We start from the raw sequence: 23,929 nt of genomic DNA on the forward strand, positions 1-23,929 counted from the left end.
CCCTGTATCATTTCATGTTTGCGTCTTGTATGAACAGCTGTGGTGGTGTAAGGAAAGTGGCTGGCCCAGACACTTTCCGGGAAAGTGGGGCCCTTTATGCTGCACACACACACACCCCCACCCCCAAACCAAACTAAAAAAAGTAAAGGAAAAAAAAAGCTTTATTTTACAGATGAAGTGAAAGAACTGAAGTTGATGATATATGTGACACTTTCCTTTCTCTCAGTATCTTAATGTTGGCTGCTTCTTCTACAGCACACAAAGATAAAACTTCATCCACTTTCTGACGTTCAAAACAGCAGCAGAGAAGCACAACAGGCACAACAACTCGAATGCATCTAGGTCAACAGTTGAAAACAATACAGATGAGTCATCTTTTCAGACTTTGTTTAGTAACTAGGCTACAGGCCTTATTTCATGTTCCTGTAGTAAAATGCAGAAGTAAAAGAATTGAGTTGGACACTACAGTCGACAAAATAACAAATAAATACTCTGAAGATTCATCCAGCACTAATGTTTACAGATTTATACAAGTTCAGGGTCCAATTATTTCATTTCTCACTGGGGATGTGTGTGTGTGTGCGTGTGTGGTTGTGGGAGTGCGGAGTGGGTGGAGAAGCAGGAATGTGCATCTCAATGAGAAGCATCTCAGAGGATTTTCATTGAGATTTGCAGCCTCCACATGATTTGTGCTCCGTCTAAGCAGCAATGCAAAATAGCAGCATGTGATACCTGCACTGTATTTCCGTTTGGCAGGGCGAGCAAGCGTCCCTGAACTGATCACCGTGCCAAGAAAATTATGATGACTACTGCTAAGAGTGAAAGGAGTCATTTCCATCCACTGCTGCCGCACAAGGCAAAATCTCAACAACATGAACACAAGCAAATGTTGATTTGAGAGGATTTATATTCAACCTGCCTTTGATTTGAAGCATACATTAAAAAAAAAAAAATATATATATATACAGTATATATATATATATATATATATATATTTTGGCAAAATTATTGGTTAATACATGAACTCAGCAGTTGTTAAAATTCATTTTCATTCATTTTGAGTATGACCTTAGGTTTTTGAAACCAGACTGAAAAGCTTCAGAAGCACCGTTCTCTGATATGAACCAACATCCACACTTGCTCTGTTGTTTTATAATAAGACAGCATCAAAAACAAGCATTGTAATCCCTGAGTATGTGTTCTCACAGGATTTGCAGTGAAATAATTCTGAAGGATTAAGTTAACTGCCAATCACACGCAACATATGCAAAGAGTAATGTATTGAAGATAAATATTACACACAACAATCTAAAGCTGTTCTGTCGGCTCTGAGAAGCTGTGGTTAGCACTAAAGACACAGTACAGCTGAGGCTGACGGGAATGTCATTAGTTATGCAGGTATTTGGTTATTAAACAAAGTACTGGATAATTTGAATTCTTGTGATGGCACTTAATGAAAAGCTAAGGGATCGCAGCATGAATATGTGAACCAATCCGATAACTGTTGATCCGTTTGCCTAAAACTTCAAGTGTCGCCCTGCTGGTGTGCCTAGAAGTAAAACAAAGTCTGTAGGGTTCATCTTCTGGGCGCCGTGAACAACTCTACTAAATGTAAAATGGCAAACCATCCAATAGTTGTTGAGATATTTCAGGACCAAAGTGATGCACCCAATGATTGAGAAATGATGTCATCCCTAGAGCCACGTGACCAGCATTGCTAAAAGTGCATCTATCATTTATGTTCTCCAGATGAGGAGAGTATTGCTTTGAGTCTGAATGAATATTGGATTTATTGAAAGTGTAAACAGTGATGCTTTAGCCAGCTTATAAAGTATGGCAGGACAAAAAGTCAAGGTAGCGTAACTAGATAAATATATAATAGGCTTATCTCTGCTGTATAATTTTGGCAGTGTGTCATCACTGCAGCTATGGTTTTCTCCTCACAGAGCTCATCCATGTTCCCCTGGGCAGCAGTAGTAGAAGAACACTGTATGTGCAGTTTACTGTAGCAGTCAGGCTCTATGGAAGTATTTAAGTTCACTAACTTTGCAGCAGTTTCTATACAGAATGTAACTTACATGAACAGAACTATAGAAACAAACCACTCACTCAGTTATTATCATTATCAGTTAATCAGCCAATAATTTTCTTGATTAACTAATATCAGTACATAAAACATCAGAAACTAGTGAAAAATGTCCATCACTATTGTCATTCATTAATGCTACAAAACCCTAATATATTCCACACAGCAACACATGCAGCAAATCCTCACAGTCGGGGAGCTGGAATGAGGGAATTGTTGGGCACATTTGCCTGAAAAAATAAACGAAATACATGGTTAACTAAAAATATCATAAATAATTGTAGTAGCTCAGGTTTCTTTCTTATTCTGTTTGTGCTTTTTTCAATGTGTTTTTCCATTTTATGCCAACTATAGAGGATTGACTCTGGCAGCACATGGGATGGGCCTCAACCAAAAACAGGAAGTGACAGCTTCACTCACTATTCATAAACAAATAAATAAATAGATCCAAATGCCAAGAAGTCATACAATGTATATGGCTGCTCATAAGGCTCAACCTCCTTTGGAAGCTGCTCCAGGAAGTGTAGACCCTCTGGCAGCCACTAGATGGCTACAACAAAACACAGATTGTAAGTGATTGGGAGAACACTCCATTTTTATCCTATAAAACAAAGTCAATAAAAAGTTTGTAAAACATATTCATCAACCACAATCAAGACCACAATATTCTATCAAGCAGGATTTTAAATATTTACTGCCCAATATTTTTAGGATTGGATACAAACCACAACAGCTACACAACTTTGCAACATGAGATGAGATAGGGCCATCCAGGGTTTGTCATGAAGTCTCAAAATCTACACATTGCTTGAATGCAATGATTCTTTTAACAGTGATTCATCGTCCTTTTTTTCAAATATAAACAGAAATATAACAAAAAATGACATTATAATTATAAAAACCATGCTGCACATGCATGTGATTTTGTTGACATCAGGTCACAAACACATTGACAACAGACCCGTCTTTCAGTCAGATTGGCCATTGGAAGCACCAGAAGAAATTCCACTGCACTGGCGAGCTGGTGGACCGTCAAAACATCCATAAGCCTCTCTGTGTGCCTGTCATTCAGGGGGCGCAGAGCATTCTCCCTACTGAATACCTATTTTGACATGTTATTTATTTGACAAATGTCATTGTTTACAAAAAGTTCTGCCATCACTTTCATAGCATCTTCAACCACACGGAGTGGTGCTGGACAAACACTAGCGTTTTGCATTGCACAACAGAATTTGTATCATGACAGTAATGAAACAGACACTGTTGCTATTTTCAAATATTAGTATTATTGCCTAACCCTACAACTTAAGCAGTTAGTCATATGGTAGGCAAATGCCACCCTCAAAGTGTATTAATATTAATTTTTTTCTTAAAAAAGAACACACCACACTGAAATCAATTTACCTGCACATTGTGCAACAGGAAAACTCAATAGGTCATGAACTATTTTTTTGCTGGTTCTACTCTTGGAAGGTAATTAAAAGAGACAAGCCATGCAATATCGTGGGGTACAAGGTTAAAGCAGGAGGGTGTCTACCGTTAATGTTCGGCTTGTCACTATGGAGCTAAACACTTGCTACTGACAGCTCAAAAGGTCATGTTGTGTCTGCTCGTATGCTGTACTATTGTGTGAATAAATTAACTTTCATTCCACTGTTTTCTTTATTCACCTGTAGTCTCTGTGCAGCAGGAATGTGGAAAAGACAAATTCCACTACATGCTGAGGAACAAAAGAGCCCTATCTGCCTCTAAAGTTGTCACCGACCCTGAAGTGTAGGTATTCATTTTGATTCTAAGGTGGTTTAATCTGTATCATTAGTAAAAGAGGTCTGAAACCTTTAAGCTGATATACCCAAAATATATCAGTATTTTCTATAGGAAGATAAATGTCCAGCATAAATTAACTGTATGGATTATGGATGTCTTTTTTAGTTATTAATAACTTAGTTGAAATAACTCAAAATGTGACTGGTAAATTTATTTGATACATTTGAGTTCATTTTACAACAGACAAAAGAAGTTCAAGCCACATTAACCAATGGATCAACTGACTGAAATCTGAAAGGCTGGTCACAAGCCAACAAAGAATCAATCTTTCATCTCATTGTTACCTGCCCAGAACAAGATAGCAGACAAAGTTAGTGATGAGCTTGTGAACCTTGTGGAGCATTTAGCAGATCCAGATATTTCTCTCAGGATTCCAAAATAAGGCTAAAATGAATAGTGGACATTCATCACGTGCCCACGACTCCAAACCAGAGTCCTGCACCTGGTTGGGTATACAATGGATGCAAAAACGATCTGTACTAATAATAATAATAATTAAAAAAAAAATATATATATATATATATCATATTATTCATATTAATTCATGGGTACAGGCATGAGAAAAATTCTGTATATGTAGCTAATTTCTGTGATTGGTAGTTTTTCTAAATTTGAAGCATGCCTGACCTGTCAGGACCCCTGAAAAAAAAAAGCCTTTAAATATCTTCTCCATAGAATGAGACAGAAACTATCTCTCAATATAGAGTATGCCAAGTTCGGAGTTTGAACTTCAAATTTCATCCTCCAAAAAAAAGGATTTTTTTTAATCATATAACAAAACACTACAGATAACAAAGCCAGTAAATTGCCAAAGGGCTCGCAGAGGTAACACTTTTTCTACTGGGACGGCGGCGCACACTGACTGGTCTGTCACCTCAGGAGCTGGGCAGCGAGCTGCTGATATGACTGCTGATCTCATCCGGTAGGACAGTCCTCACATCTCCAAAATCTCCAGAACAAATTTCCAAACGGACGTTATTTGGATAAACTGAGGATATATTTGCAGTTTTAATGGTCACTTTCTCACTTGAAAAAGCAAAAAAAAAAAAAATCAACTGATATAATAACAGGTGAAAATTGCCTCAGCTCTGAGCCTGGCTCAGAATCTCTGCCATTGTTGCTCTTTGGTGTGAAATGAAGCTTAGTGAGAGTTCAGGCAGGAAGACTATCTCCTTGCGCATGCCTTCTAAGTCACAAGCACCGTTTCTCACTATCTATAAGCTCCACTCACTCATTCACGTCTTACCCAATCACAACCTTACATGGCGGCCTTCAGTCGATCACCTGTAAGCTGTCAAAATTGTTTTCTCTCTCTGTTGTCATTCAGCTGTCATTTCAGCACCATGAAGAATCTGCGGCGAGTTGTAGTTGTAGTTGTAGCTCGACAGATTCCACATCTTAGATGAGATATAAATGCTGCTATGCTCCATAAATATAACACTCCCATCATAACTGCCACTGTGTTATTGAAGTGAGTCAAGTATAACTGACCTCAAGTACAATATATATACAAAGACTTCCGGTTTTTCTTATTTAAGTTTTCCACAGCTTTGGGAAGTATTTCAGCAGTGACCAGGTTTCTCTTGGCATTTCTTAGATAGACTTTCTATGTAGAGGAATAAACACATGTCTTTGTAGACTCCAAGAAAACCACAATGTCGTGCTTTCTTGGAACTGTGATCTACCAGATACACTGAGGGTTTCTGAATTCAACATCCTCTTTTCTTCAAGTCCTCCCACAGTTAACTTAAGTCAATAGATCAGAAACTCGGTTCAAGGCCTGTGCAGTTTGTGCTCGCTGGCTGACTCCATTTGTTTGTATAGAGCTGTGGGATAGAAATGAGTCGTTACAACCAATAACTCGAGTCAAATCCTGAATTTAGCTGAAAGCTTAGGAGATTTACTCACAACATTTTTTCTAACTTTTCAAATATCAATACTCAAGTTGGATGTTTCCTTTTCTGGAAACTGGACAAAATCTGCAGCAGGCAACAGTAGTCATTTCAGCTGACCAAACTGATGGTTACCGGCTAAAATGAGAACGTGAGTGATTCATATTGTTTCTGAGGCATTTGCACTAGACATGCCTGCATTTCCAAACACAGAAATGCATGCAGACTGACTTGACTAATTCACAGATCAATATATTAGTAATTGGTAAACCTAGCGTCACTTCAAAGATATTTACAACTCTTCATCAAGACTATAAATGTTTTCTATGACCTTTTCTTTTGGTCTGAGTTTTCATGCCACCATTCAGTCAGTTTTCACAAGCCTTGAACGTCAACAACATGATCACTTCATTGTTTATAGAGCAAATGCAGTCATTCAAAGGCAAAACTACCATGAGAATATATGTATTTCATTTTAATCACACCTTTCACTTTTATAGTATTAGATATAGTATAAACCCTTAAGTCCAATCAGTGTAGAGGTCAACACAGAGCTGAACTCAATTATTCCTACAAATTACATTAAGTTATTGTGTATCATTTAAGTATCATATATCTGAGTTACAAAATTTTGACCTTTTCTCATGGCGTCACTCTTAAGGCGGTTAGCTTATCTTTTAAAAGGTGGAACTGAGTCCAAAGATGCTTCATCCCTCCAGGTTTTGTTGAAATCAGAGCAGAGGTGAATTAGATTTTACTTAAGATACAATGTTGGATCAATGGGCGGCCAAAGCCATGATCCAAATCTTATCTTACAGTATGTTTCTACAGACCACAGGCAGACAGGACACACATGTTGTCGTACAGATGCAATCAGACACAAAGCATTTTAAGATGGCAATGAGTGAGGGAAAAGGTAGGGAACATTAGACTGAGAAGCTGCATGTGAAGTGTTATGACTCATGCTGTACCACACCTGTGCCATGAGGAAGAGGAGCGTCGCTCTTGGTTCAGCTCTGTTTGCACTACACTTGAAGCAATAATAATTCCAGAGGATCCCAATAGGGATCAGCAAAAGTCACGGAAAATTACACTGCACTCAATAATTTATGCTTTACTGTGCAAGTGAGGATATAATCCATACAACCAGTTATCTCTAAACTGCAAGCAGTTGGGAGGTTAATAAATTGCACCAAATAGCAAATGCTTTCTCTACCTGTGCAATCCAATTTGAAGGATGTTTGAGAAATGTGCCATTTTAAGCTGTTGCTGTTTGGGGGGGGGGGGGGCATCAGGTGGTGTGTGTTGAAGAACATCTTGTACAATATTATTTAATTATCATTTCATATTCTAAATATGCAGTTTAAGGACTAGAAACAATCTGCACACACTTTTTTAACAAGCTCTAAAAAACACTAATGAAAGGATCAGATGGTCTGGAGGAGGAAGGAGATATTCTGCCACATCATCATGGAAAAAAAGGTTGATATGCGATTAGAGGATGGAAAGTAATAAAGGAGGAAATAAGGAGCAGTAAAAAAGAATTTTGGCGAAACCTAGTTGGCAGTAAGCAAGTGGTTCACCTACATGACCCACACTGAAGGTGAAAGGCATTTCCAATTATTTGATACAACCCGTTGCTCTTAATCTAAGATTTCAAAAGGTATTGCCTGAGACATGCCTGTGGTTTTTCACTGAATCTGCTTTTGCACATTCAGTGGGTGGTTAAGTCATTTTAAACAGAGATCACACTTTTGTCTCAAGTGTTCGTGACTGCCGCTCCCTGGTTTTCTCTGATAAATGACAGATCTCTTCAGGATATGTGATGCAAGTCTGAAATTTTCAAAGACAGCAGCACTTTAGTGGATGCTTCAGTTGGTTCTCTCAATGCAAGGGACCTGGAGGGGTAAAAATATCCTTTGACTGCTCTGTATGAAATATGTTACTGCCCATTCTGACTCTAACACGTTTTCCTCTTTGAGACGTCTGTGTAAGAGCTGATGGTAGACGGTCACTTGTTTTTCCAGTCTTTGGTTACTTTTGTTTTATAAAACTGTACGTGATGTCTACCTAATGTCTACAGCTACTCCCCTTCCCTGTCACAGTGTTTCCTAACAAACTTTTATGTGAAACCAAGCCATGAACAACGTGTAAGAACTGTACAGTAGAATCATAACTTTCTTTGCCTTCGTCTTGCCTTACCAAATAAAAGAAAGAATTTGTTTAATGGGTAATTTTGCAATTACATTATAATTACACATCAATAAAAAAAATACCCTAAAAAATTTTAAAATAAAATTAAAAAATAACAACACCTTTTTAGAGCTGTTACTTTTTATTCCAAATTCCAACTTTCATTTGAATGTAGGGGGAAAACATTAACATTTGAACTTTAATGACCCCTTTGAATTCAAAATTTAGTCTATAAGCGCAACAGATTTTTTTACGTAGCTTCCCTTTTGATCCAGCAGAGGGCGCTGTAAAACTAGCGAGTGAAACCGTCCTGAGTGGAGAATCTCGGCACCAAGTCATCCAAGTGAGGCAGCGGAGCAACATCTCGTCCGACTGTCTGCTGTTCGACACACTGGGCTTCAGCAGGCCTCTGAGCAGCTAACCTGCTAGCCAAGGCTCAGGGTGAGAGACATGTAAGAGGAGGATTTCGGCGAATAAGATCCAGTATCACTTAAGACTGACCTGATGCAACGCCGTTACAGAGTCAGTAAAACCTTTATTTCTCAGCCTCTGAAGCAGATGAACATGAAATAAAAAAAAAAAAAACATTTGAGAGCTTAAACCTTTGTGTGGCCAGGTCTCCACTTTCAAAGCAACCTGCGTCTAATGAGTAGAACGTTAATGCTAAACCTTAATCTAACTTGGCAACAGCACTAAGTTGAAACTATTTCCTGACATTATTAATAGTATGCCCACCAAAACACTGAATTTCATGGCATGTGTTTTTTACAATCTTATCATGCGTGATAAGACTGAGTTTAGCCTCATTATCTTTGTGACCCAGAGGATTGAAAAACATGCAGGAACTATTTCTTGGCAAACTACAGCTGGGCGCAGTGCTTGTGCACAGCTTCCTGAAGGCTTGTCCTCACACTGATATTACAAGACTGAATAGCATTGTGCCTGTCCAGAAAAATAAAAGCTGCGGTCACTGGCATATCTGACAACCCAGGCTACAGCTGCACAGAGGTATTTGCTGGATGGATAAAGTGATTGTCAAGGAAATCGTTTCTAACACTTGACGACTCCCCCTAAAAACACAAAGTGTGTTTTTACATTTCTGTCGCTGCATGGGTCGTATGAATGAGGCCTTGCTAGGTGCACTTTCAAACATTTTTTTGGACAAAGCTAAGCTAGCTGTTTTCCCCCTGCTTGCAGCCTCTATGCGCTACACTAAGCTAACCACATCCTGACTCCAGCTCTGAAAACAGCTGACCCCGCACAGTATATGTGGAGGGGGCACGGCAGATCCTCCAGTGTGTTTGGATAAAGATTGTACAGATCTGTTAAGGGGCCATCATCTGAAGCCATGATGAATGGCTGCTTACACTCCCTCCCAGACAGGGATGAGTATGCCTTCTCAAAACCAACACCAGCGAATGATTTCTTGTTTAATCTCCATATAATACAGCGTTTATGACTCTGCGTGACTCTTTGAATAAAATGAGATTTCATGTTGTAAACAAGGTCACTTAGGGAGAGAAAGATCAAATCTGGTGAGAGTACAAACCAGTGCTGTGTAATACATCGCATGATAGCATGCAGCCATTACATTTGCAACTGCCTCAGGATTGTGGTTATGTTTCACAGAGAATTAAAATGGCGCTTTAACTGATGTGACACGCTCATAAATCTTAAAGAAGGATTTCAGTGGCCCATTTATGACCTAAATCTACCTCAATAATTTACTACTAATCTACACCCCTGTTTCTGCATGATAAGACATTCCCCAGCTTCTACATAAAAGTCATTTACGCACGGCCATATTTTACTGTCACTAACTGTTTTAAATGCACTGACTAGCAAGCTCTATTTTCAAATTATATTTGAAAAGATTTTTCGTGTTGTTTACTCTCAGCGACTCAAAAGTGCAAAAGAAGACAAGACACTCAATACGATCCAAAGGGTCCCCAGAAGTTCAGATAGGACTTACATAATAAAAGATCTGCTGCAACTCTACAAACTGTCCTCTTTCAAATGGTAAGCAAGGTGCTGCTACACAGGCACATTACTCATGTGATGTCTGGTGCTAAAAAAAAAATAAAAATAAAAATACTGTAATCACATTTTCTACAACACCACCATTCTCAGTGGAAGAAAACATCAAAAGCTTCAACTTTATAGCGTGCCACTCTCCTTTTCTCTGCTTTCTACATCACATCACTCTCTGTCCTGACTGCGCCTCTGAAATAATGCCTCAAATTGAAGACGACACACAGCACTTTTTTAGTTTGGACTTTTTCCCTGACAAAAGCTATGAACTGGGTGACAGGAAGCTAGGCTCTAACAGCGTCTATGATGTGTGATGTTTTCCTTTTCATGATTTATTTACTAATCAAATGCACATGTACAACCACGCTCTTCACATGTTTATTTATATATCTTAACATATTTTAACATAACTTTTGTCGATGTGCATCAAATCCTATATCTGCACAGCTCATCCGTGCCTAAATACTGGGTATTGATTACTCAGGCTTTTGAACTCCACTGTATATTTTTTTTTAATGTGCATACGGCAAATAGCAATGTTTCATCACATTAAACTTAATACTGACTGATGAAATAAGCAATAGGAACAGAAAATACCGTATTAAACTCTTGTTAAACATCTGCTAAAACCAAACTAAACAGCTAAATCTGGTCATGTCAGCTCGCAGCTGCTGGTTGTCGTAATAACAGAACATGCTTTAGCATAGCAGCTGTCAGACGCTGGAAAGATTTGTCACTAAGACATCTTAGTCCTGAACAGAGTCGGAGATGACTGAACCTGAGGTGCCGGTGAGAGCTGCTTGGCTTACTGTGAGGGAGCTGTCCAACACTGGAGTGCATCATCTGCAGGGTAAAGCTTATGTAATGCAAACTGAGAGACAGGTAAATGAATTTGATGAGTTAATGCACGATGCCATGTGTGAAAACGTAAGCTAATTATACTTTTGAAGAAAATGATAGATAGAAGATAGATTTTTTTATAATTATATTTGTATATCTATATTATATTTTATATGTATTTTATTAAATTTAGTCTTTATTTGGACAGTACAGTGAGAGACATAGAAATTCAGGGACAGAAAGAGAGGGGGTCACATGCAGCAAAGGTATGTGGGTCGGCCTCGAACCCATGGCCGCTGTGGTTAAGACTAAGCCTATGTGATAAGCGCTCGAGCAGATGAAGCACAGAGGCGCCCCCACATATAGATTTTTATTCATTCTTTATTTTAACTGGACTATTTATTTGGAATTGTGCACAGCAATCAAACAAACAGCTCCTGTATCTATTGACTTAAAGCAGGTCCATATTATTTTACTTAAAAGGGCTAATTGTAAGTTTTCTCTGCTGCCGAATGAGGTTTATTGCTGGAAGCAGGTGGTGGTGATTGTTGCTTGACAAGAGCTTCAGCCATCATTATGTTTACAAGACAAGAGGTTATAAAACGTCCTCTGAGCAGCGCTACGTCTTCAGGGCAGATCGGAGGCTACAGCGAGTTGCAATGGGAAAAAGTGGCGAGACGGGCCGGGGCTAGCTGGTTAGCATGCTAACTTCAGTAGAAGAAAAGACGTGACGGAGACAAGAGTTACTGGTGTTACTTTCTAGCTTTATACCAAGAGCAAAACTTACAAACAGCTCCTTTAACACTCATATGAATTCATATCATATGTTTCATTTGGGAACCACTGACTGAGTGTATACGTACACCGGTATAGAAGTGTCTATTTTATGGTGCAATATTTACCAGAACTGTATAAATTTGAATGTTGCTCTTAAAAGAAGAGAGTAGAAATGTCACTGCTGAGCATAAGCACATTTTCTACAGAAGATCAACAGGGTGGCATCAAAATGTCACCTCACCCCCGTCTATGTTATATCACGCAGCAAAGGAACCCTGAGGAGAATATACACATCGCAATAATGTGTCAGAGCTGTATGTGAGTGCTACCATGTGTCACTTGCGGTCTTTTGTTCCCACAACGACAGTGACACTGACGGATCAGAACCACAGACACGTGCATTACAATGACGATGATATATAATGATAACTTCTGAAGGTAGCAGGTAAGGAGACTTACTGTTACTGTGGACTCTTGATGTTCAGATGTCTTTGTTGTGCCTCACTCATCTAAAGGCTGCGGGATGCTCATTAGTGCTGCATCTTCTGCAGAGAGGAAGAAGCAAGAAAACGCAATTAAAAAACAAGCTTTCAGAGATGAACGAGCACCGCTGCAAGTCTGACTTCTGGAGTGATTGCATTAATGTATTTACTAAAATATATAGTTATTTATTTTTCTACAAGCTATTTATTAATTTCACTTAGAGTAAAAAGCAGATGGAAAGAAATAAGCGCATGTTTCAGCTGTAATTACGGCTGTCACACACACACATAATGAAAAGCTGTTTCTGTTTTTCTGCGTTTACACCGTCCAAGTGAAACTGAGATTTTTTTTTTTTTTTTTTTATGTCAAAGCTCAGAGTGACAAGTGGAAGAAGGACAAGCCTGAACTTACAAGGCCGTGAACATCCCACGTCAATCTGTCAACAGCCTTTAAGAAACACATAAAGATGGATCACACAACACACAGTACGAATGATCAGACGAGACACGCTCAACCATATTTATTATTTTTGTGTGTGCTTGATGACAGAGGTGCCGATTCGGCTCTTTCCAATGGAAGCACATGAGAAATGTTTTTTTTTTGTTTTTTGTTTTTTTTTTCTTTCAAGCACCAAAAGCTTTACCTTCTGCTCAACACTATAAAGCATTTTTATTCATTTAAGCTATTAAATTTACAGCACAGTGTCAGCTCTGCAGATTTGTGAGCTGTCAGTGTTTATTAATGGTTTAAAAGAAAGCGAACAAACACACTGATCAATCACTCTCAAAAAATGCAATGTTGAAAGACGGAAAATCTCGACAGCCAGGCGCGTTGACTAGAGGGATAAATCTGTTTTCCCTTTATTAGTCCTCCAGTCCTTCACGTTTCTTCCCACATGATTCCCCAGTTTAATATTTTAGAATCGAGGAGACTCTCCAAAACCCATCAGTGCATTTTGGCCTCGATGACACTTGAATATGTTCAAGTTCATATGAGCACTTTATAAAAAGGACGCACTCTTTTCAGGATTAAACTGGGTTGTCTATACGCTTGATAAATGAGGACCCAAAGCTTTCTATTACCTTCTGTTACCCTGCAGCATTGCATAGTCATCATGAACGTGCCTGTGTGTAATTTGTGAGGAATGACATTCAGAGACAGATGTAAAGGGCAGAGAGTGTGCATAAATATGGAAGGTCCTGCATCCATAAAAGAGGAGTGATTACTGAATGCAAGATTCTCCTGATATATGCTGCTGGAGAGATCATCTCTGCACACGCCGGTTTTTGAATTTTAAAAATGAGCACACACACAAAGTCATAAGTGGACTGTATTCACCAAGACTTTGAGTTCATAAAAACAAAAAAAAAACAAACAAACAAAAAAAAACATCTGACATCTGCATCCACAGAAAGAAAAACAACTTTTTGCTTCGGTGCAGTTGTCCACCATCAGTCCAACAACTGCACAGATAAGGAAAAAATGAATTTATTTTTAAGAAACAACAACAACGGGGACAACTCTGAAAAACACTGAACCCGCTTTTATGATTTAGAATGAATATCTGCTCAAAATCAAATCCTTTCCCTTCCCAATATTGTCGTTTCCATCGCAGCGAAAACAAAGCTGACAAGATAAAAATTTTCTACAATCTATTTCCAGGCAAGGAATAATGTAAAATGGATTTTCTGCAGCATTTCTCTCGGTGTTAGATGTGTTCATATGGGTGCCTTCTGGCGTCCCGCAGTATATTGTGCTGAATAATGGAGGGAAGTAGATAAATAAACAACTGACATTTCAATCTCCCCTAAAGCAATGATTTTATTTATCAGAAATGTGGTTTTACTTCATAGACATGTAAATTCTAACAGGAAAAAATGTTTAGGAAACTATTCATACTGTGAAACATGATGTCATTACACAATGAAGTTGTCACAGTTGGATTATTTAAATGAAAAGTATAAAAAAGAATAGAATAGTATTGTATAGGATATGGAGTGGGAACGCAGTCAGCTCCAGTGTAAAACATCAGAGCAACAAAAATGAATGGCTCCAGATGAGGATTTATTACTGGTCTTACTTGTCTCTTTAATAAGTACAGATGAAAGAACATGAAAGAAAAAGGCAGAAGTTCACAGCACCATTCAGCTGAAATTAATTTATCCAGTTCCTCGTCATTAAAAGCAAATCACCCAGAAATCATGACTGAGACGCGCTGCCAACGAGAAGTTTCAAGTCCAGAGGACAGGGCTGCTGACTTGTTATGAAGTAGAGAGGTCCCGTGGATTAATCCTTTTAGGCAAGTTTTGACAGCGAGTCAGAAAGTCGACTCCACAACAAACTTAAATAAAACAAGCCTTGATATAGTATTCCAAGTCAAGTTATTTTGTATGTTCTAATATTAAATGTGACTTGAAAAGATCAACTCGGCCCAAAGTCTCTCTAAAACAACAAAATAAATGAATGAATAAATGACCCACTCATCAGGCTGCAGCAGACAGAGGAGCACAAACTCTAATTATATAAAAGATATTTGTTGCGTAAAATTGGATTACATTCCAACAATAGGATTATATTAGGTCTAATACTAATATAGTAAATCCAATACAGTGTATGACATTAATAAAGTAAGGCCAGGACATACGTTCAGTGAAGTGAGTAATGAAAGTCCGATCAAATTCTTAAATAGAGTTCTTCACACTGCTCCAGGTCCAGTAGGATCGGTATGGGTAAGTGGACGGAGCAGTTGTGGAGGATGTGTTCATGGTGGGCAGCATCTTTCATCACATACTGCTATGCAATCATTCTCATTCCAAAAAAAAATAAAAAAAAAACTTTTATAAAGACCTTGAACCCTTTCCTTCCCTCTGGGCTCTGAAGCCTGAGTTTCCTGATAGCAGCACACCATCATGTGGGCAGGAGCACAGCAGATCCAGTCCATCAGTACATACAATGCTGGAAGTGGGAGATAAGAGACAGGGGACATACAGATAGCACCGTCTTGGCTCTAGCCCATCTGACTCCCTGAAAAGCAGGACTCCTGCCTGCACCGGGCAGATGTCAGGTTTTGTGTACAGATCGTAGAAGATGGCACGGCTCTCTCCAAACCTGCAGCGCTCTGACCTGCAGACAGAAACCGCAGCGGCTCTGACACATCTGAAAGAGGAGGCTCAAAAATAACGAGCAGAGACTTTGTGACTTTTAGGCTTTTTAAATAGCTCATCCTTCATGCTACATTAGTGCCCTCACAGCATTAAATGACAATGGGGAAAGATTGTGAATGTGTGCTTTAAATAAGACCACCGTGAAATATAAAGTATTTCAAGTGCGGCTTTAAAGGAATCTTGTAACGGAGATTTCAACATAATAATGATTTCAATTTTCAAAACTTTGACTACGAGATCATTGATAATCAGGGTAATAGAAAAGTCACTTATTTTTACAAAATGGAATTTATTTTTGTCAACTGGGCCATCATTCGATTTGGTTACGACACAATTTTATTTACCAGTTTTATTGCTGAGATCTTGGGACAAGTTGACTGGATGCAGTTGTAGGACAAAGTCCAGTAGAACAAGCGACAGAAATGTCCACACAATCAGATGTCTTCAGTCTGACTATATTATTTAAAATCACCTCAAATGACACAGATGCTCTGCGTGCAGAAGGCCAAAGTTTTTTTTTTCTTCTCTTCAACGAATGAGATTTCATAAGATTGGGTCGTATTAATGAGAAGACTTTAAAGTGCTCAGAAAAAAAAATAATGGAACTAGAAACAGGAAATTTCAGTCTGCTGATGAAAATGATGTGATATGACTGAAAGCTCAAGTACAATAGTTAATGGACTTTGTGGCATAGTCCACATAATGTAAAATGATAACACTCTTATGCATGTGTGTGTTTAGCAGCCATTTTTACACCTTGGTAATTATCTGCACTACAGTTCACCAGAGGTTTTCAAAGTGGGAGGCGGGCCTCACCGGGGGGCGGCCGGGAGGGCCTACAAACCGTTTGTCTTTTTTTTTTTTCACAAGTGATTACATTATCACAAGGAGTTCACGTAAATGAGCCTGAACGTGTGTGATTTGGTTAAAGAGAGTTCAGAGACACATACATCATTTTAGGGAAATTCTACTCTTTTTTTCCCAGAGTCAGAAACGAATAAAAGCCTGAGGACAGACCTTTTCTATATATTTGGTTTAGTCTCATTAGGCCATCTTGGCTCAATTGTTGAGCGTCTGTGGGATCAAATAATATAATCATGATCCCATAGGCATCCAGGAACTGAGCAAAACAAAGCAAGTAAACTAAGGTGGGGTGAGGGGGCGCCTTTTTCCAAGGTTTGTCTGAGGAGAGTCCCACAGTCTCAGACTTTGACCCCTGCACTTCACCAGATAAACTAAAAACCCCAAAGACATACATAGCGAACATTCCTCCATGCACTTGGATGTTCATGTGTGTGTACATGCATTAGTGGTTGACATGAACCCATATTCAATATGTAGTCTGAGAGGAGAATCATGCATCAGAAGCATACTATAGTATGCTATATATATAGATATATGTTGACTATATATGTTGAATTTCACTTTTCTTATATCACTGTGTTGTAGTTTTCAATGATTTCTGTTGTTTCTGTAATTTGACCACATCCCCAAATCTCAGGATTAAACTTGTGACCACAATGTTACCAGAAAGATTGAAAAAAAAAAAAAAAACTTCAAAAATAAGATCCAAGAGGTAAAAAAAAGATCAGACAGGAGGAGAACATTGAGTTGGACATCGAATGAATAATATTGAAAAGCAAAGAAATACGCCATAGGTGCAAACACAGCTTATGCTCATGTCATGTACTTCATCTCACAAGACCAGAGAGTTCACCACCAACACTCACAAACACACACACACACACACACACACACACACACACACACAAACACACACACACAAACATGTTCACACACTCCACAGAGAGTTGTGGAGAAAGGCAGCTTACAGCAGCTTTAATGTACAACCTGACCCAGTTAAAACAATAACTGATATTTCATGTCAGCTTCGGTCAAGCCAGGTTGAACTGCAATTCCACGTGTGCACACGGCAGGACCACTGGCTCACAAGCAAACGCAACAAGAGGATTTGTATTATTGATAAAACATTAGCAGTACACCTACTCCACTTTAACTAAATATAGAAGCACTCCCCATCTGTGCTTCCGCTGCGACGGGCTAACAGGCGCGCTACACTTGTTTTTTTTTCTAAATGTGTAAGTGAATTCAACTGTTTCCTGGTGTGGTTTCAGGCTCTCAAAAGACAACAAATACCCCCCCGCTGAGCCTCACACTAAGAGCTGAGGAGAGCTTTTCTTTTTTCTCTCTTTGTCACAGTGTTGACATTTACTCACGCAGCTACCTGAGCAAGTTAAAACCAGCAAACAATGCATGTTTGTCACCTGAATATTAAGTTAAGGTTTTTTTTTTTATCAGCTTTCAACCTTTAGATATTTATATTGAAAAATTGAAAAAACAACATAGACAAACATAGAGAGAAATGTGACTCGCAGCTCAGCTTGCTTCTGATTGGCCAGTGAAGTAATATGTGTTACACGTAGTCATGTCTGACATCAAAACAAACAACACAACATCATGCCCAAACCCAGAGTGCGATGTCACTAGCATCAAGTCTGAGCTTTTATCCAGTAAAATATCAACTTGTAAAGACTACAGCATTATTACACTTATGGTTCAGACTCTCACAGCGCTTTGGTGAAGGTTCGTGAAAGATCGTGGTCTGGTTTAATATAGAAAATGTTCAGAGTGACTTCAAGACACAATGTATTCATTTAAATGTAACCAAAAACACCATCTTTCATTAACCTTCATTAAAGTTGTTATGTTGCCTAAACCTAACCACAGACCTCTGGACGTGAACCCCAGTCACTGGTGTGAGAGTCGTACACTTTGTACTCACACCATCCACCGAAACTTCCTCCTTGCAATTCCACTGCCGTTAATGAATGTAGCACTTCATTAGAAAAACACAAATTTCCAAATGAAATATTCATTTGGAAGTTGTGCTGAGTGTCACGAAAACAATGGAAAATGAGGGTCCTTGAACACAAATCAATTGATTAAATTTTGTGAATATTTCATAGCCTGCCATGAGAGTGGGTTGCATGTACAGCGAGGACAAACAATGAACAACAACTCCTCCATGATGGAGACTCTGTCCTCAGATCTGTTAAAGCTCCCAATGGGATGTGTACATTAAAATCTTGGATGTGGTTGAACTTTTTCCAGTTCTCAAAGACGTCCTAGCTTGGTTCTTCTCCTCTGAATCACTGACTTTATTTCCTTTTCTTTCAGAGATTGAAATAGGTGTCATGATGTGCTCATTGTCAGCCGTTTATCTTGTCAGAGAAACATTTTGCAGCTGGGATTAAGAACAGATACATTGGCCACAAACACGACACAAAGCTTTGATGGGATCTACGCAGCAATACAGGTCGACTTGCAGGAATGACAACTCTGAAATCGACATATTTCTTCCATCAACACAAGAAATGCTGGTTTCTCTAAACTGCCACCGCCGTTAATCATTCACAGCAAATGACATCGACCGACACTCGACTGATTGGTTGGGGCACAATGAGCTGCTGCTACAATGTCAGACTGAAAGGTTAAGTGAAAATGAAACAGCAAGTCAGTCTGATTATCAGGCTAATAACAGCCATAATTGAATTGTCCATGTGGATAGAAACAACTACAGCGTGAGGCAAATCAGGTGAGCTCCAGCAAACTGGCTGAGACGCTACTTTACCTTGCCCAGTTCTTACTTAGACCAGTGGCTGGGAGACGTTCTTTCCAGCAGAGGAAAAAGTGAATGAAGAGTTAATTCAGAATGCCACTGCCAGGGTTTTAACAGGAAGGAAAATTTTGCATCTGAGGACAGATCGCTGCGCCGGCTGCCAGGTGGTCTAAGAATTGATTGAAACATTGGACTTATTGTCCAAAAAGCCCTGGACACTAACCCTGACAGACGTCTGAGAAATGAGTCAGACCTATTAGGTATTCTGGTACAAGATTTTTGGAGGGTTATGACAAAGGTGAGTGATGCTACTGGTAGTTTTTATGGCCCTAGTTGTTGGCACACTCTGCTTGATTAGATGAGAATTACATTCATCATGTGTAGCAGACGTTCTCCAATGTTACCATAGTTTCAAAGTAAACCAAAAATAAAACTAAATTTAAAACTTTCTTATTTTTTCTCCAACACATTTGATTAATTATGTTTGTTGGTGGATGAGTTTTCCTTTTTTTTTTTTTATTGCGTTTGTTGTTCTAATTGGCACCGAAAAGCGCGAGCTGTCTGCACTTTATGTAATTGTGTTCCCCTTGAAACAAAATGTGCTACATAAGTAAAAGTTATGCTCGCCTGCTTTTGGTCACGGTCATATACAAAGTGCAGTTAAACACATTGCGTTATGGTACGCTCACTCTGCCGTTTGACTTTGTATTCCTTTAAGTCAAAATATCTCTGTTTACCCACACGTCTCCTGGGGCCCAGTTGCCAATCCAGAACAACAGGGGTTGGACTCCGGTCATCCTGCCCCCTGACTGTGCAGCGAGCACCATGAAAACTCTCTCATCTCAACTCACAAACATCGCTCTGCAGCTCCCAGCCTCAGAAATGTGTTTTTAAAGTTGTTTCACTTCAGACTCATTGGATGATTTTCCTCTTCTTTTTTTCCAAACGGCCTACACTCAATGACATAAACGGGGTAGATAACATAATAAAAAAAAATACCCCCGTCTATATAACGCAATACCACTCCAAAATGACCGTAGAGCTCTCTGAAAGTTTCAACACAAGGTTGAATGTTAAAACCATCATGCAGGTAGGATTTACGGCAGGACTGCTGTATTAGACTGCATTAGATTTAGCTATATGTACCTCATAAACTACCAGCTGAGTGTATATACATTGCAGTCCAAAAGTCTGAGACCACTTCCCCAAAGGAAAAGTGGTGTCAGACTTTTGGAAAGCACTGCATATATAAATATATTCATTCTTTGCTCTTCAAGAAATCAAAAATGAGTTCCTAAGGCTCAATTCAAGGCTATAAACTCGACAGGAAAGTGAAAAACATTCCCTTCAGAGAGTGAATCAGCACAGTGTCACAGAGAGGCTAAGCTGCATTTTTAACACCTTCACATTATTCACTCAGGAGACTTGCCTTTACGTTTACTGGCTCTTGTTGAGGTTAAACTCAGCAGTGACTTTTACTCTGGATGGGTCTAAATCTATTCTGGGAAAAGTGACCTTTTCAAACTGTTGACCTTTGTAAGTATCACAGCAGCTGTGATGTGTTGACAGCCGACGTCAGGTTTGATTTTGAATTTGACAGGAACGTGGTAAATGATAGGTCTGAGCCACTGTGATGGGGAATCATCAGTTACTATTATCTTTATTGTCGCCTCTGGAAAGGCGTGCAGGACGTGACCACTGTAAAGACGGCTGGTGATGGGAAACTTTAGGCTGAGAAACTTTCATTGTGTAAAAAAACACAGGTGACTCAAGTGTCTGGAAACTCAAAAGTGGGACATAACAAGATTTCTTGTATTTTTGTGAACCATTTACTGAAAAGATACAGATAGGCAACAAATTAAAGGTCCCACATTTTATACTTTTCCTGTGTTTTATTTGAAGTGTTGATCCATAAAAAGATATATTTGCGGTTTGAAGTATCAAGAACCATCTCTATGTAGTTTTACATCTCCTCTCTCAGGCTTCTCTCTGGAGCTCTAGTCACAACAGGTTGAAGAGAGGACGCTCTGAGCCTCTCTTCTGATTGGCTGACTGTTTTCTGAGTGATCCATTAAAAATACAGGTAAACACTCAGAAAAACCAAATCATGCAAGGTTGGATGGTGGTTCCAAGTGGGCGGGGCTTGGGGCATGGGTGAGGGCAATGACTGCTTTGTTCTGTTTTAAGGCTCAGTGTCTGAATACAGGCTGTGTGCCTTTCTCTGTGGACTGAGGCTTTGATACTTTCACAGTATTAATATAGAACCTAGACCTGCTTTATAATCACACAACACATGGACATCACATGGACACATGGACTCCTCAAATCACACTCATGGGTGCATCGTCATCCTGTTTCTCCACTAATTTTTAGGGTTTTCCCTTAATTTGTCACCCGTCTGTAGTTTCCAATGGAGACACTGCTTGGAAATGGGGCTGGGAGATATTACATTTTTAAAGCCAATTTAATTTTGAAAGTCACCTGTGCACAAGATTCCTTGTGTTTGCAGAGATAAATCATTGATTGTAAAACCGTGTGACATTTACTTCACATATTCAGTAATAACCCTGAGCTAAAATAAGAAAATATATGTAAAATAGGCTGTTCCCCATCTCTTTCAAATACAAAAATATGTCATACACTAAATTATTCAAAACTTAAAAAAAAAATTTCAAAAGCATATTAATGGCTTCCATTATCTCATTTCATCTGGGGGGCATTTAAAGCTATGGAGTGTCATTAGCATTATTGCCTGTGCAGTTGAATGCTGAATTGTTGCTTTTTAATTCTTCTTCTTGGCCATGCACTCGTGATACTGTATGACATGGTTCTGATTCATGCAATTATTTTTAGACATTTTCAGTTCATTCAGTGCTGTACTGCAAAATCTGCCGACAACTGACCATCTTTTTTTTTTTCTGTGCCAGCTCTTCTTCATCTGCAACTTGTCCAACGTCTGACTCATCTTTTCTATTCCCGTTGCACTGTGATGGTCGATTACACTCAACTGCAGGTGGAACAATGCCGACTCAACCTCACTTTGAATGATCGCACACAAAGGACACAAGCGCGCTCTGATTGACAGGGATAGCAGTTCGCACGTTGGGTTAGATGTGACTCATTGCTTCGTGCTTCGGTGCGTTGAAAGGGTGGAAGGACAAACGACAGCCTCTTCTGAAGGAGTTTGCTGAACGTAATGACATGATTTAAATCACACAGGTGAGACGTTCATGTCATCGGCTTCGGCATATTTCTGCCCGGCCCTAAATGTTAGAGACATGAACCGAACTTCACCGGAGCGAATTCCACTCACACAGAAGAAAGACAGATGTCATGCCAACTTTAAAGTTCAACGCATGCACTGGCCAGTGGCCAAAACAATCTCCAGAGGGGCTATCCTTCTCTGTCAGTGTGCAGAATAGCTGTGACAGGAAATAGCCTTGAGGGTAACTAAAGCAAGCGAAACACATCTTCAGATTTCTCCCAGCTCATCTTGATTTAGCGGTTCAACTCAGAGGTCAGGATTCCTCAGTTCTTACACTCAGCTCAAACTCCCCGTGGAGCTGGATAAGAGCATGAAAACCAAGTCAAAATGTTCTTTTTTCTGATGCTCAATGTTCCCACAAATTGTTATTTCTTGCACGTCTATAAACTGCATTACCATAATTAATTAATTATGGTATGTAGTATTTACCACACACTGTATATAAAGAACAACTGACTAAAAGTGTAGCTGGGATCAGCAGAACAGAAAAAATACATAAATATATATGTTGCGTCCTTGCACAAAGTGTAACCTCCCTGCTGGGCTTTTCAGGTGAGCAGCTTATTTAAATGTGCTTATCAATCAGCAACATCACAGCACACCCAACACCAAAAGCACTGACACATTTTTCTGTATAAGCACACAATCTCTGAGCCTAATGAGAGACAACACTGGAAACACAGCCCCTTAACTTCTCTCATGAGGAGGTCTGAGTCAGCCTGCCCTGTTATTTTCACGCTGGTGCTGGGTATGTGCTAGATAGAGATGATACAGATAACTGAGTGTGTTTCTAAGAATAAAGGTTTTCTGCATGTCAAACCTGTCTCTTCTAAAAGTTCCTGTCCATATATTGTTTAAACTATGTGGAAATATTTTGTTTAACGTGGTTTCACCACATAAAAAGTGAAAAAAAAAAAAAGCAAAACTGGGGCTGGAAGCACATCTACACTTACTTCTTGGATCAGGCTTTATGCCCCGCTCACCACTGCTGCTTGCGCTAGATTGATAAGAGAAAGAGAAGAGAGTATCAAGATGGTTAGCGTTAGAGGAAACATCAGAGAGACTCAGACTCAGATGAGGAGTCTGTTGGGACCAGAATCAGAGACTAGCAGACGTATCAGAACAGTTACCGTAATTAGCATCTTTTATTTGTTTATGTTGTTTGTTAGCGGTTGTGCTAATGCAAACTCTCTCTCTCTGTACTGACAAGGTCTCAGGTTCATTTAGCCCTGCCCCCAGCCCCACAATATGAGTTCTATAAAAAAAACAGCACATGGATGTTAACATGGTTAAACACAGTTTTAACAGTGGTCTAAACCAGTGCATATACTGTAGGAGGATGTTTTGGTTCACAGCAGCATTATCCAAACACTGCTGTGCTCTGTGACAGTATCTGTTCCACAATCCATATTCATCACCTGTCATTTAGAGGTGAGGATGCATCAGCCTTGAGAAATCGTACAGTGGCATTTTTCCATGAGGGTGGTGCCTACTGAATCAATTCAAAGCTCTCCTCCAGTGTAAGTTTCAGGTCAATACACTTGACTGGCCAGTAAACCTGGTCATTACCAGACCGAATGAGCTCCGGATTTGCTATCTCAGGGCTCCTGCAGAAAGACAAGGTTTTGTGACAGTGACATAGTTCACGGACTGCATCATCCACATCTATAAACTACTACTAATACATCATAACTGACCCAAACTTCAGGCTCCAGAGAATGTGGCCTTCGT

The 23,929-nt window shown here is 39.3% G+C and overlaps 1 protein-coding gene across 4 annotated transcripts in view; it reads right to left on the reverse strand.

Annotated features, from left to right (window-relative positions):
• gulp1 (GULP, engulfment adaptor PTB domain containing 1) overlaps positions 1 to 23,929 on the reverse strand; it is an 87,573-nt gene that overhangs the window by 38,598 nt on the left and 25,046 nt on the right. For 2 of the 4 annotated variants that reach the window (XM_022741136.1, XM_022741131.1), the window contains exon 3: positions 12,106 to 12,191. The gene's annotated coding sequence lies outside the window, so the exon portion shown is untranslated. Of the gene's footprint in view, positions 1 to 12,105; positions 12,192 to 14,976; positions 14,995 to 23,151; positions 23,196 to 23,929 lie in introns of those variants that run through there. The other 2 variants (XM_022741132.1, XM_022741133.1) reach the window with 2 other exon arrangements.

This window comes from Seriola dumerili, unplaced genomic scaffold (assembly GCF_002260705.1).
Source record: "Seriola dumerili isolate Sdu_G_001 unplaced genomic scaffold, Sdu_1.0 BDQW01000052.1, whole genome shotgun sequence".
Lineage (NCBI taxonomy): Eukaryota > Metazoa > Chordata > Actinopteri > Carangiformes > Carangidae > Seriola > Seriola dumerili.